Genomic DNA, 11,189 nt, shown 5'->3' on the forward strand with positions numbered 1-11,189 from the left:
ACGCTTCCAATGAGCGTTCACCGCGATGTCGCCAAACACTGATGCGACCATCATGATGCTGTGAACAGAACCTGGATTCATCCGAAAAAATGACGTTTTGCCATTCGTGCACCCAGGTTCGTCGTTGAGTACACCATTGCAGGCGCTTCTGTCTGTGATGCAGCGTCAAGGGTAACCGCAGCCACAGTCTCCGAGCCGATAGTTCATGCTGCTGCAAACGTCGTCGAACTGTCCGTGCAGATGGCTGTTGTCTTGGAAACGTCCCCATCTGCTGACTGAGGGATCGAGACGTGGCTGCACGATCCGTTACAGCCATGCGGATAAGATGCCTGCCATCTCGACTGCTAGTGATAGGAGGCCGCTGGGATCCAGCACGGAGTTCCGTATTGCCCTCCTGAACCCACCGATTCCATATTCTGCTAACAGTCACTGGATCTCGACCAACGCGAGCAGCAATGTCGCGATACGATAAACCGCAATCGCGATAGGCTACAATGGGACCTTTATCAAAGTCGGGAACGTGATGGTACGCATTTCTCCTCCTTACACGAGGCATCACAACAACGTTTCACCAGGCAACGCCGGTCAACTGCTGTTTGTGTATGAGAAACCGGTTGGAAACTATCCTCATGTCAGCACGTTGTAGGTGTCGCCACCGGCGCCAACCTTGTGTGAATGCTCTGAAAATCTAATCATTTGCATATCACAGCATCTTCTTCCTGTCGGTTAAATTTCGCGTCTGTAGCACGTCATCTTCGTGGTGTAGCAATTTTAATGGCCAATAGTGTAGTAACAATACCTAGGCAACAGGTCAAAATTCAGTGCAAGGATATAAGTGAGTAAATGAGAGAGACGTTTCGGTAGTCGTGAGAAGTGGCGCTGAGCGAAGCGGTCCGTTGCGTTGTGTGTGCTCCCCGCTGGTACGAGGAAGAGGGCAGGCGCCGTTTGTTTGTGTGCTGGCTGGAAGAGCGGAGCCAGCAGGGAGCGCCGGAAGCGGCGCGCACCTCGCACGGGTATCGCCGCCGACCACAAAGGACACCGCGGCGCCCTCATCCGGTCTCTCCCGCCTCTACCACCGGCCTAGCTGGCTGGCTGGCTGGCTGGCTCTCTTTCCCGCCACCCAGCGACCTCCACAGGCAAGAGCAACGGGCGCTCCTGACGCCACCTTGCGGATTCAGCGCACAGCGAATCAGGTCGTATAAACATTCAATACAAAGAATAATGTCTACATAAACGTATTTTTTAAATCTTACCAGCAGACTACACGTCAGTTGGGTTTTTGTAATTTTTTTTTTTATATTTATGGATCCTGAAGCGCAGAGTTCATACACTGAAGAGCCAAAGAAACTGGTACACTTGCCTGATATCGTGTAGAGCCCCCGCGAGCGCGCGGAAGTGCCGCAACACGACGTGGCGTGGACTCGACTAATTTCTGAAGTGGTGCTGGAGGGAACTGACACCACGAATCCTGCAAGAATCATTTGTTTTCTCAGCACCATCGATGAGAAATGCTTCGTCAATCTTGAATTAATTTAGAGATCTCGTAACCGGTATCAGCAGCAATATCCAATTTTACACGCCAAAAAACGAAGTATTTATGGCACTTTTATGCTGAAGTCATCGAGAAGCATATGAAAATTTCATGTATTTTCACACGATTTGCCAGAATGTCATACCATTTACGCAATTTTTCTCGATATCAATCACATAGCAGTATGCTACCGATCCCTTGCACAGTATAATTCCGAGTGGAAATTATACACTCCTGGAAATTGAAATAAGAACACCGTGAATTCATTGTCCCAGGAAGGGGAAACTTTATTGACACATTCCTGGGGTCAGATACATCACATGATCACACTGACAGAACCACAGGCACATAGACACAGGCAACAGAGCATGCACAATGTCGGCACTAGTACAGTGTATATCCACCTTTCGCAGCAATGCAGGCTGCTGTTCTCCCATGGAGACGATCGTAGAGATGCTGGATGTATGTCCTGTGGAACGGCTTGCCCTGCCATTTCCACCTGGCGCCTCAGTTGGACCAGCGTTCGTGCTGGACGTGCAGACCGCGTGAGACGACGTTTCATCCAGTCCCAAACATGCTCAATGGGGGACAGATCCGGAGATCTTGCTGGCCAGGGTAGTTGACTTACACCTTCAAGAGCACGTTGGGTGGCACGGGATACATGCGGACGTGCATTGTCCTGTTGGAACAGCAAGTTCCGTTGCCGGTCTAGGAATGGTAGAACGATGGGTTCGATGACGGTTTGGATGTACCGTGCACTATTCAGTGTCCCCTCGACGATCACCAGTGGTGTACGGCCAGTGTAGGAGATCACTCCCCAATCCATGATGCCGGGTGTTGGCCCTGTGTGCCTCGGTCGTATGCAGTCCTGATTGTGGCGCTCACCTGCACGGCGCCAAACACGCATACGACCATCATTGGCACCAAGGCAGAAGCGACTCTCATCGCTGAAGACGACACATCTCCATTCGTCCCTCCATTCACGCCTGTCGCGACACCACTGGAGGCGGGCTGCACGATGTTGGGGCGTGAGCGGAAGACGGCCTAACGGTGTGCGGGACTGTAGCCCAGCTTCATGGAGACGGTTGCGAATGGTCCTCGCCGATACCCCAGGAGCAACAGTGTCCCTAATTTGCTGGGAAGTGGCGGTGCGGTCCCCTACGGCACTGCGTAGGATCCTACGGTCTTGGCGTGCATCCGTGCGTCGCTGCGGTCCGGTCCCAGGTCGACGGGCACGTGCACCTTCCGCCGACCACTGGCGACAACATCGATGTACTGTGGAGACCTCACGCCCCACGTGTTGAGCAATTCGGCGGTACGTCCACCCGGCCTCCCGCATGCCCACTATACGCCCTCGCTCAAAGTCCGTCAACTGCACATACGGTTCACGTCCACGCTGTCGCGGCATGCTACCAGTGTTAAAGACTGCGATGGAGCTCCGTATGCCACGGCAAACTGGCTGACACTGACGGCGGCGGTGCACAAATGCTGCGCAGCTAGCGCCATTCGACGGCCAACACCGCGGTTCCTGGTGTGTCCGCTGTGCCGTGCGTGTGAGCATTGCTTGTACAGCCCTCTCGCAGTGTCCAGAGCAAGTATGGTGGGTCTGACACACCGGTGTCAATGTGTTCTTTTTTCCATTTCCAGGAGTGTATCTTTAGAAAACCAAAAATTGGCGATATCATTATCTTGGACGTGCTGCAACCCATTGAGTAACTAGATACTTCTCCAGTCTGCGAAGATCTTTATTTGAAAACTAGAAAATAGAGGTAACTGGTGGTTCCACTAGTATTTTTTAACGAATACCAACGTCAATGATATAATAGATTCCAGATCTACATCTAAATCATCTACATCTAAGTGATTACTCAGTTATTCACAATAAAGTGCCTGGCAGACGCACTTTATCCTTATATTTTATAAAGTCAGCTAAGGTGTTAATGCTTATAATTGTTATGTGTTTCTCATGTCTAGAGAACCAGCAAATGTGTCTTCCACCTGTTTTTCACCCTCTAGATGCAGACAACACACATCACAATCGATGTTCTTTTAACCAAATAAAGCCAGGAAATGTGTAGAACGGCAGTACAAGCAGTCAGATGGTCAATTTACATGGAAGGGAATAATTGTTCAGTGCAAACACTCGCCCCTACTGAATCTTCGCAAATGCCCACGGAAAATACTCGCAACACATGGGATCACGATGACTGCCCAACATGTATTGAGTTTTAGTTCGCTGTTCTTCAGTGCAAACACTCGCCCCTACTGAATCTTCTCAAATGCCCACGGAAAATACTCGCAACACATGGGATCACGATGACTGCCCGACATGTATTGAGTTTTAGTTCGCTGTTCACCCGTATAGAAGGCGACACAGTCATGTCAGCTGCATGCTTGTACCCCAGCCTGTCCAGTTCAAGCAGCTTAGCGACGGCTCATGCCGTAAACCGGAAACGTCAATTCGTCCCTGCCGGCGGCTATCTCTGCCACGCACCCGCGCTCCGGCAGAAGCGTCTTAGGAAACCAGCCACATATTTATCCGTGAAACTACAATTAAATATTATGATCGTAGAGACAATTTGGCGATATTCAACAATGAGTGAAGCATCGGAAATACCTCCTCCTGACCACTATGGGTCTGCAAATATCATTATCTATACCATTTTCCATGTAAAATCTTTCATATCCCCTACAGCTATCGATGCGCTGAAATCGCGATTTTCCACGGTGCAGTTTATATGTGTATAACACCAGAAAAAATTATGGTATGTCTACACACACTGGCTAGATGTCTCCATTCTCCTCGCCTTCTTCTTCAGAAGTGCTACAGCCCTTGGTGAGCCTTGGCTTATTCAACGGCCTTCCTCCCTACTACTCTTTTCCGTCCCTGGGATCCATACTGGTGAGTTCCACTATTACGTCGTCAATCCGTCTTCTTCTAGGTCTCCCTTTCCACCTAGATTTATGGATCATACCTTTCATCATTTTCTTTGGAATTATATACTCCGCCATTCTCTCCATGTGTCATAGCCATCGTATTCGCTGTGATTTCACAAATATTACTATGTCCCTACCTTGTATTAACTCTTGTAATACAGCATTGTAGCGTATTCTCCAACCTTCTTCCTCCCTTATTGGACCATAGATTTTGCGTAGTATTTTTCGCTCAAAAGTTCCTTTTATCATGCTCTGTCAATGTTCATACCTCTGACCCATGTGTTAGAACTGGACGGACTGGGGAGTTATGTATTAGCAGTTTTGTTTTTCTCTTCGATTCTCCTCAGTTCTAGGAAAATATTCGACGTTTGAGTCTTCCAGTCAGCGCTTCCAGAAGGTGCTGCATCCTGTCAAGACTCTCTCAAACAAGTGTTATAAAGCACAGGCGTGCGGCACTATGTTATAATCAACACTGCTCCCGTGGACGAAAGGATGGGAAAGACATCACTGATATGGGTTGCTGTGCTGTAATAAACATCGCAGTCGATAGTGCGACAAAGAATATGTGAGCATTTGCCCGGGGAGCCGATGAGGGGACGTTCTGTATATCCATTTTGTTACAGCCGTATTGCCCGTCCTCTTAGTATACTATAGCAGGTCTAGTTGAACCCTTGCATTACTATGTTTTGCAGCTGTTAACGAAGTGAATCTATCACTCCTTACAGTCGGATATGCTCCTCAATGCGCTGAAATCACAATTCACCACGCCCAAGATAGCCTCCCTTACGACTAGACATATGTAATTTTTTTTACATGAATAGTAGTCTGATCACTTCCCACAAACGTCTGGCGATATATCGAAACATAAGCCACAGTAGCTCTACGTTCAAGCAGCGTAAAATTTCCATCATTTATAGGTGTATAGCGTCCGAAGAAACATCATGATATGTCCGCACTCGCACCAGCTGGGTGTCATGTCATTCTGCCCAGTAGGAAAGCACTCCAGCAACATCATCGTCATTATCACATATTTATCGAGAATGAAGGGTGTAATTACAATTAAAAAAGCTCTCACGACTTTTTTATTTTATCGGTTTCGCCTCTTCCACAAAGCCCTTTCATTTTTCTTTAAAATCAGTACCACCATTAGTCTGTTGTTTATTTGTAGTGTTATATTTACACTTACACAAATATGATTTCGGCTTCAAAGTGACATTATCAAGTGTTTTCTGAAAGCGGGGTAGACAATAACAGTGAAATACATAAGTGATACAACCGTATAAGAATCCATATTTGTAATGCTTACTTACAAGTGTTATAAATTGCGTAAGACGGCATACTGTCGTATTAAAATACACTATTAGACACATTGTCTAAGAGTCGATATTTCTGGCAGAGCCTAATGCTTTGTTTCATTACTGAGTATACCATCTTGACTGAATGACAGTTGGCTAAGTGTCAAATTGTCTTGGTCAAAGAAATTCCTGTTACAAGCAGGTGACCTTTTTTTTAGTCTTTGGACTCAGTGTCCGGTAGGATAGACCTACCATCAGATCATACAAATTTCCCCGACTAAGAAATTATTACAAGTGCAGTTTACTAGCGTACATCCATACAGAGTTAATTTTCAGGGGCCAAGCAAATGGTTAGAGAAACGTTGGCATATCGCAGAACTGTTCTGTATCGAGTCTAAGTACATTTTCAGTTCCTGTTGCTAGGAACCCTACCTGTTTAACACTTCGAAGGAGCAGGATCACCGCGAGACGGATTTGTTGCAGCTGGTAAAATTGATTTTGTTATGAAAAAAAAGCCTGTTAGAGCGTCATGCAAAAGATTTTTTTTGTGTACGTGTGCGAGAAACGGCGAATTAATGATACCTGTTTTGATTTTATTATATGTATGTGTGTGGCAGCTGGATTTTCAAAAGGAGCACCATGTTATGTAGAAACCTCCATTCGACTTGAATGCAAAGAATGCTTTATTCCATGCGTACAATAGACTGCTGTTTGTCACAATAGACTACTGTTTGTCCTTCAGCGTACCATCACTATGTTAACTGAATAAGCACTATAAATCGACCGCCGTTCACAAACAATCCTGTCGGAGGAACATCCGCAACTGAGCACTATACCAGGAGGTTGAAAATACCGCTACAGTAGTAACACAAGACAGGTTTCGGGCTCTTACAATCCCATCTGCAGGTGTCGTAGTTGGTGCTGTGACACCAAGCGCCGCGGAGGACGTGTACTAGATGCTGTGTCCTTCCAATACAAATAATCAGTATTCTTTCTTTCATTGCAGCAGCTGGCGATGCCTGGAACGTTGTAGTTAATTGCGTTCGTTATTGTCTCACTCTCTACAGCAATAAGCCTTGGCTCGGGTACCGGGGGCGGCGAAGCTTACTTTGCCAAACAGGGCCCGGCAGGCATGCCTCGCCGGCAAGGACACCAGTAGTTGCTGCACGGGAAGCCGCCACCGCCGCTGCCCGTCCCGTCCCGTCCCAGCCACCGCCCCAGGTACCGCCCCAGCAACGCCCTGGCATCCATAGGCCACCTTCTCTCTGGCAAGTGGGTCAGGGCTGTAGCTGCAGCAGCAGCAGCAACCGGGCTGCTCGCACTGGCCCAATACCGCATCGTCTCCTCCTTCTTCTCCACCATCTTGACCTCACAGACCTTGCTAGGTATGGCACATACTTCTCAACAACTCATCACAAGCAGCTTCTTCTTCTAGTTGTAGTCATAGTATTGGTGGCTAGCGGCAGTTCTTTCTCCTGTCCTTTTAGTGAAGAACATCCGTCAGTATCTCTATACCGCAGTTAGATTAGCGACCACAAGGCAGTTGCTGCTAGGCTGAATACCGTAACACCTACAACCATCAAAAAGAAACGCAAAGTATATCTATTTAAAAAAAAGCTGATAAAAATGCTCTTAACGCCTTTTTAAGAGACAGTCTTCACTCCTTCCGATCTGATCATGTAAATGCAGAAAAATTGTTGAATATTTTCAAAGAGATTGTATCAATAGCAGTTGAGAGATGTATACCACATAAATTAATAAGTGATGGTACTGATCCCCCATGGTACACAAGACGGGTCAGATCGTTGTTGCAGAAGCAACGAAACATCATGCCAAATTTAAAAGAACGCAAAATCCCCAAGATTGGCAAAGTTTTACAGACGTTCGAAATATAGCGCGTACTTCAATACGAGATGCTTCTAATAATTTCCACAGCGAAATTCTGTCTCGAAATCTGGCAGAAAACCCAGAGAGATTCTGGTCATACATAAAGCACACCAGTGGCAAGACGCAATCAATACCTTCACTGTGCGTTAACAATGGTGAAGTCACTGATGACAGTGACACTAAAGCAGAGTTATTTAACACGGTGTTCCGAAACTCCTTCACCAAAGAAGACGATGTAAGTATTCCTGAATTCGAATCAAGAACAACTGCCAAGAAGAGAAACATAGAAGTAGATATCCTCGGTGTAACAAAGCAGCTTAAATAACTTAATAAAGGCAAGGCCTCCGGTCCAGATTGTATACCAGCCAGGTTCCTCTCAGAGTATGCTGATGAAATAGCTCCATACTTAGCAATTGTATACAACCGCTCGATCACAGAAAGGTAAGTACCTAAACACTGGAAAATTGCTCAAGTCACACCAATACCTAAAAAGGGAAGTGGGAGTAATCCGCTGAATTACAGGCCTATATCACTAACGTCGATTTGCAGTAGGGTTTTAGAACATATACTGTATTCGAACATTATGAAGCACCTCGAAGAAAACGATTTATTGACATATAGTCAGCACGAATTCAACTAGTTCTTTGGAAATGGCTCTGAGCACTATGGGACTCAACTGCTGAGGTCATCAGTCCCCTAGAACTTAGAACTACTTAAACCTAACTAACCTAAGGACATCACACACATCCATGCCCGAGGCAGGATTCGAACCTGCGACCGTGGCGGTCGCGCGGTTCCAGAAACTAGTTCTTTATGCTCATGAAGTAATAAGTGCTATCGACAGGGGATGTCAAATTGATTCCATATTTTTAGATTTCCAGAAGGCTTTCGACACCGTTCCTCACAAGCACCTTCTAACCACACTGCGTGCCTACGGAGTATCGCCTCAGTTGTGCGACTGGATTCGTCATTTCCTGTCAGAAAGGCCACAATTCCTAGTAATAGATGGAAAGTCATCGAGTAAAACAGAAGTAATATCCGGTGTTCCCCAAGCAAGTGTTATAGGCCCTCTACTGGGGTTCCTGATCAATATTAACAATATAGGAGACAATCTGAGTAGCCGTCTTAGATTGTTTGCAGATGATGCGGTGATTTACCGTCTTGTAAAGTCATCAGATGATCAAAACGACTTGCAAAATGATTTAGATAAGATATCTGCATGGTGCGAAAAGTGGCAATTGACCCTGAATAAAGAAAAGTGTGAAGTTATTCACATGAGTACTATAAGAAATCAGCTAAATTTCGATAACGCGATAAGTCACACAAATCTGAAGGCTCTAAATTCAGCTAAATACTTAGGGATTACAATCACAGATAACCTAAATTGGAACGATCACATAGATAATATTGTGGGTAGAGCAAACCAAAGACTGCGATTCATTGGCAGAACACTTAGAAAGTGCAACAGGTCTACCAAAGAGACTGCTTACACTACGCTTGTCCACCCTATTCTGGAGTATTGCTGTGCGGTGTGGGGTCCGCTTCAGGTGGGACTGACGGATGACATCGAAAAAGTACAGCGAAGGGCAGCTCGTTTTGTATTATCGCGAAATAGGGGAGATAGTGTCACAGACATGATTCGTGAATTGGAGTGGCAGTCATTAAAACAAAGGCGTTTTTCGTTGCGACGGGATCTTCTCATGAAATTTCAATCGCCAGTTTTCTCCTCCGATTGCGAAAACATTCTGTTGGCACCCACCTACATAGGGAGAAATGATCATCACGATAAAATACGAGAAATCAGGGCTCGCACAGAAAAATTTAAGTGCTCGTTTTTCCCGCGTGCCGTTCGAAAGTGGAACGGTAGAGAGACAGCATGAAGGTGGTTCATTGAACCTTCTGCCAGGCACTTTATTGTGAATAGCAGAGTAATCACGTAGATGTAGATGTAGAATACACGGTGACAGCAGATGCCTTTGAGGAGCGAATCTTGTTAATAAGGATAGAGAATCCCGCAGGAGGGAACCGCAGCCCTGTTGAGTTTCTAACAGCGTGTCTTCCAGTCGTAAACGAAGCTCCTTAAGGTCATTAATGATCCGTACTATCCCGAAATTAAATGCAGTGCGGTGCTGTGCTATTGAAGAAAGAAGTCTTCATTATCTTTGGTGATAAAATGGCGTGATAGCGCAAAGAACTTCAACCACCGAGTGGTTTCCTGACTCTGCCTTGAGGGCTATACTGGCTCGGTTTTCTGAGGTCGAAGTGAGAGAGTTAGCTAAAGCACTCAGCCAAATCCTACACCTGGACATCCATACAAACGTCTATAGCTTGTAAATGGAGGGTCTATCTATCAGAGCTTGCTAAAGATGTAGCGTCCAAGCAGGCATGCATTAATATTCCATATGAAAAGGATCAGGTTTGTTTAGCACATCTGAATACGGTAGATACCTTGACATACACAAATTTCAGGCTCGGATTACCAGAACATCGGTTCACGTTTATGGACTGGAAAAGAAAGGGAAAGCAGTTGAGCAAGACAAGCATATAGTCGTCGGTTCTCTCCATTTCTCAAAATTTGCCTGTGAGGGTAAGATACACGTAAACATGCACTTATTCTGCGATGAGAAAAATAAGTGTGCAGAAGTTTGGCGGGTAAATTCAGTAAGAACCAATCAATGGTCCATTCACAGGAAGTTCCATGACGTCTGAGAGTAAAAAGGCATCATTTGTGGGGGGAATAGGAGCCTCTACAGACTGCATTGAACAAGACAGGGGCAGAGAAAGGTATCTATAGAAAGTTATGCGACATCTGAGAGTCATGTGATGTCTTCTTTGTTCGAGTGTCAGAGAGAATTCCAAGCAAACCAACCTCTTCTGGTTTAGGCAAGTGGGATGCTGTCCTGCCATCCGCCATTGTGACTACAGAACATCTACAGATCAGCAGTTGTAGGATATCGAAAATACAGCCAAAATGCCAGCCATTTTTTTTGGTTGTATGATGGTGCTGCAAATTCTAGGAGAATCGTTTAGACATCTGATCTGCTGTGTGTCCGTGTTTTTTTCTTTTTTTTCACGAACTGTTGTGGCCTTAGAAATATGTCATGAATTTTTAGACATGTAATTGCTGTGATTTTCCTGTCTATGCTTAGACACCAGTGTGCTTTGAACAGTGAAGAAAATAAAAAAGGAAGTACCTTAACATCCTTGACTCCAGCAGCAAATAGAACCTAAACCCACTCAGTGGAGGCAGCGGCTGGAGCACACAGGTTAAAGACTGGCAAAAACTGGAACTTACCGGGGTATTCAGGATCTCACACTAAAATACTGAGGTAGATGTAGTTATCCTTGGAGAAATGCCGGCTGACTACATAATAACTCCCGGCTGCTTCAATAAGCCTTTCAATGTAGTAATTGGACGTAGAGAGCTCTGGGAGAACAAATATCGACACCATACTGGGGACATCGTCTGGTTCACTGACGGTTCGAAAATAGACCAAGGTGTTAGGGCTGGGGTATACGGAGTGCAACCAATGCTGGAG

This window comes from Schistocerca piceifrons, chromosome 1 (genome assembly GCF_021461385.2).
Source record: "Schistocerca piceifrons isolate TAMUIC-IGC-003096 chromosome 1, iqSchPice1.1, whole genome shotgun sequence".
Taxonomy (NCBI): Eukaryota; Metazoa; Arthropoda; class Insecta; order Orthoptera; family Acrididae; genus Schistocerca; species Schistocerca piceifrons.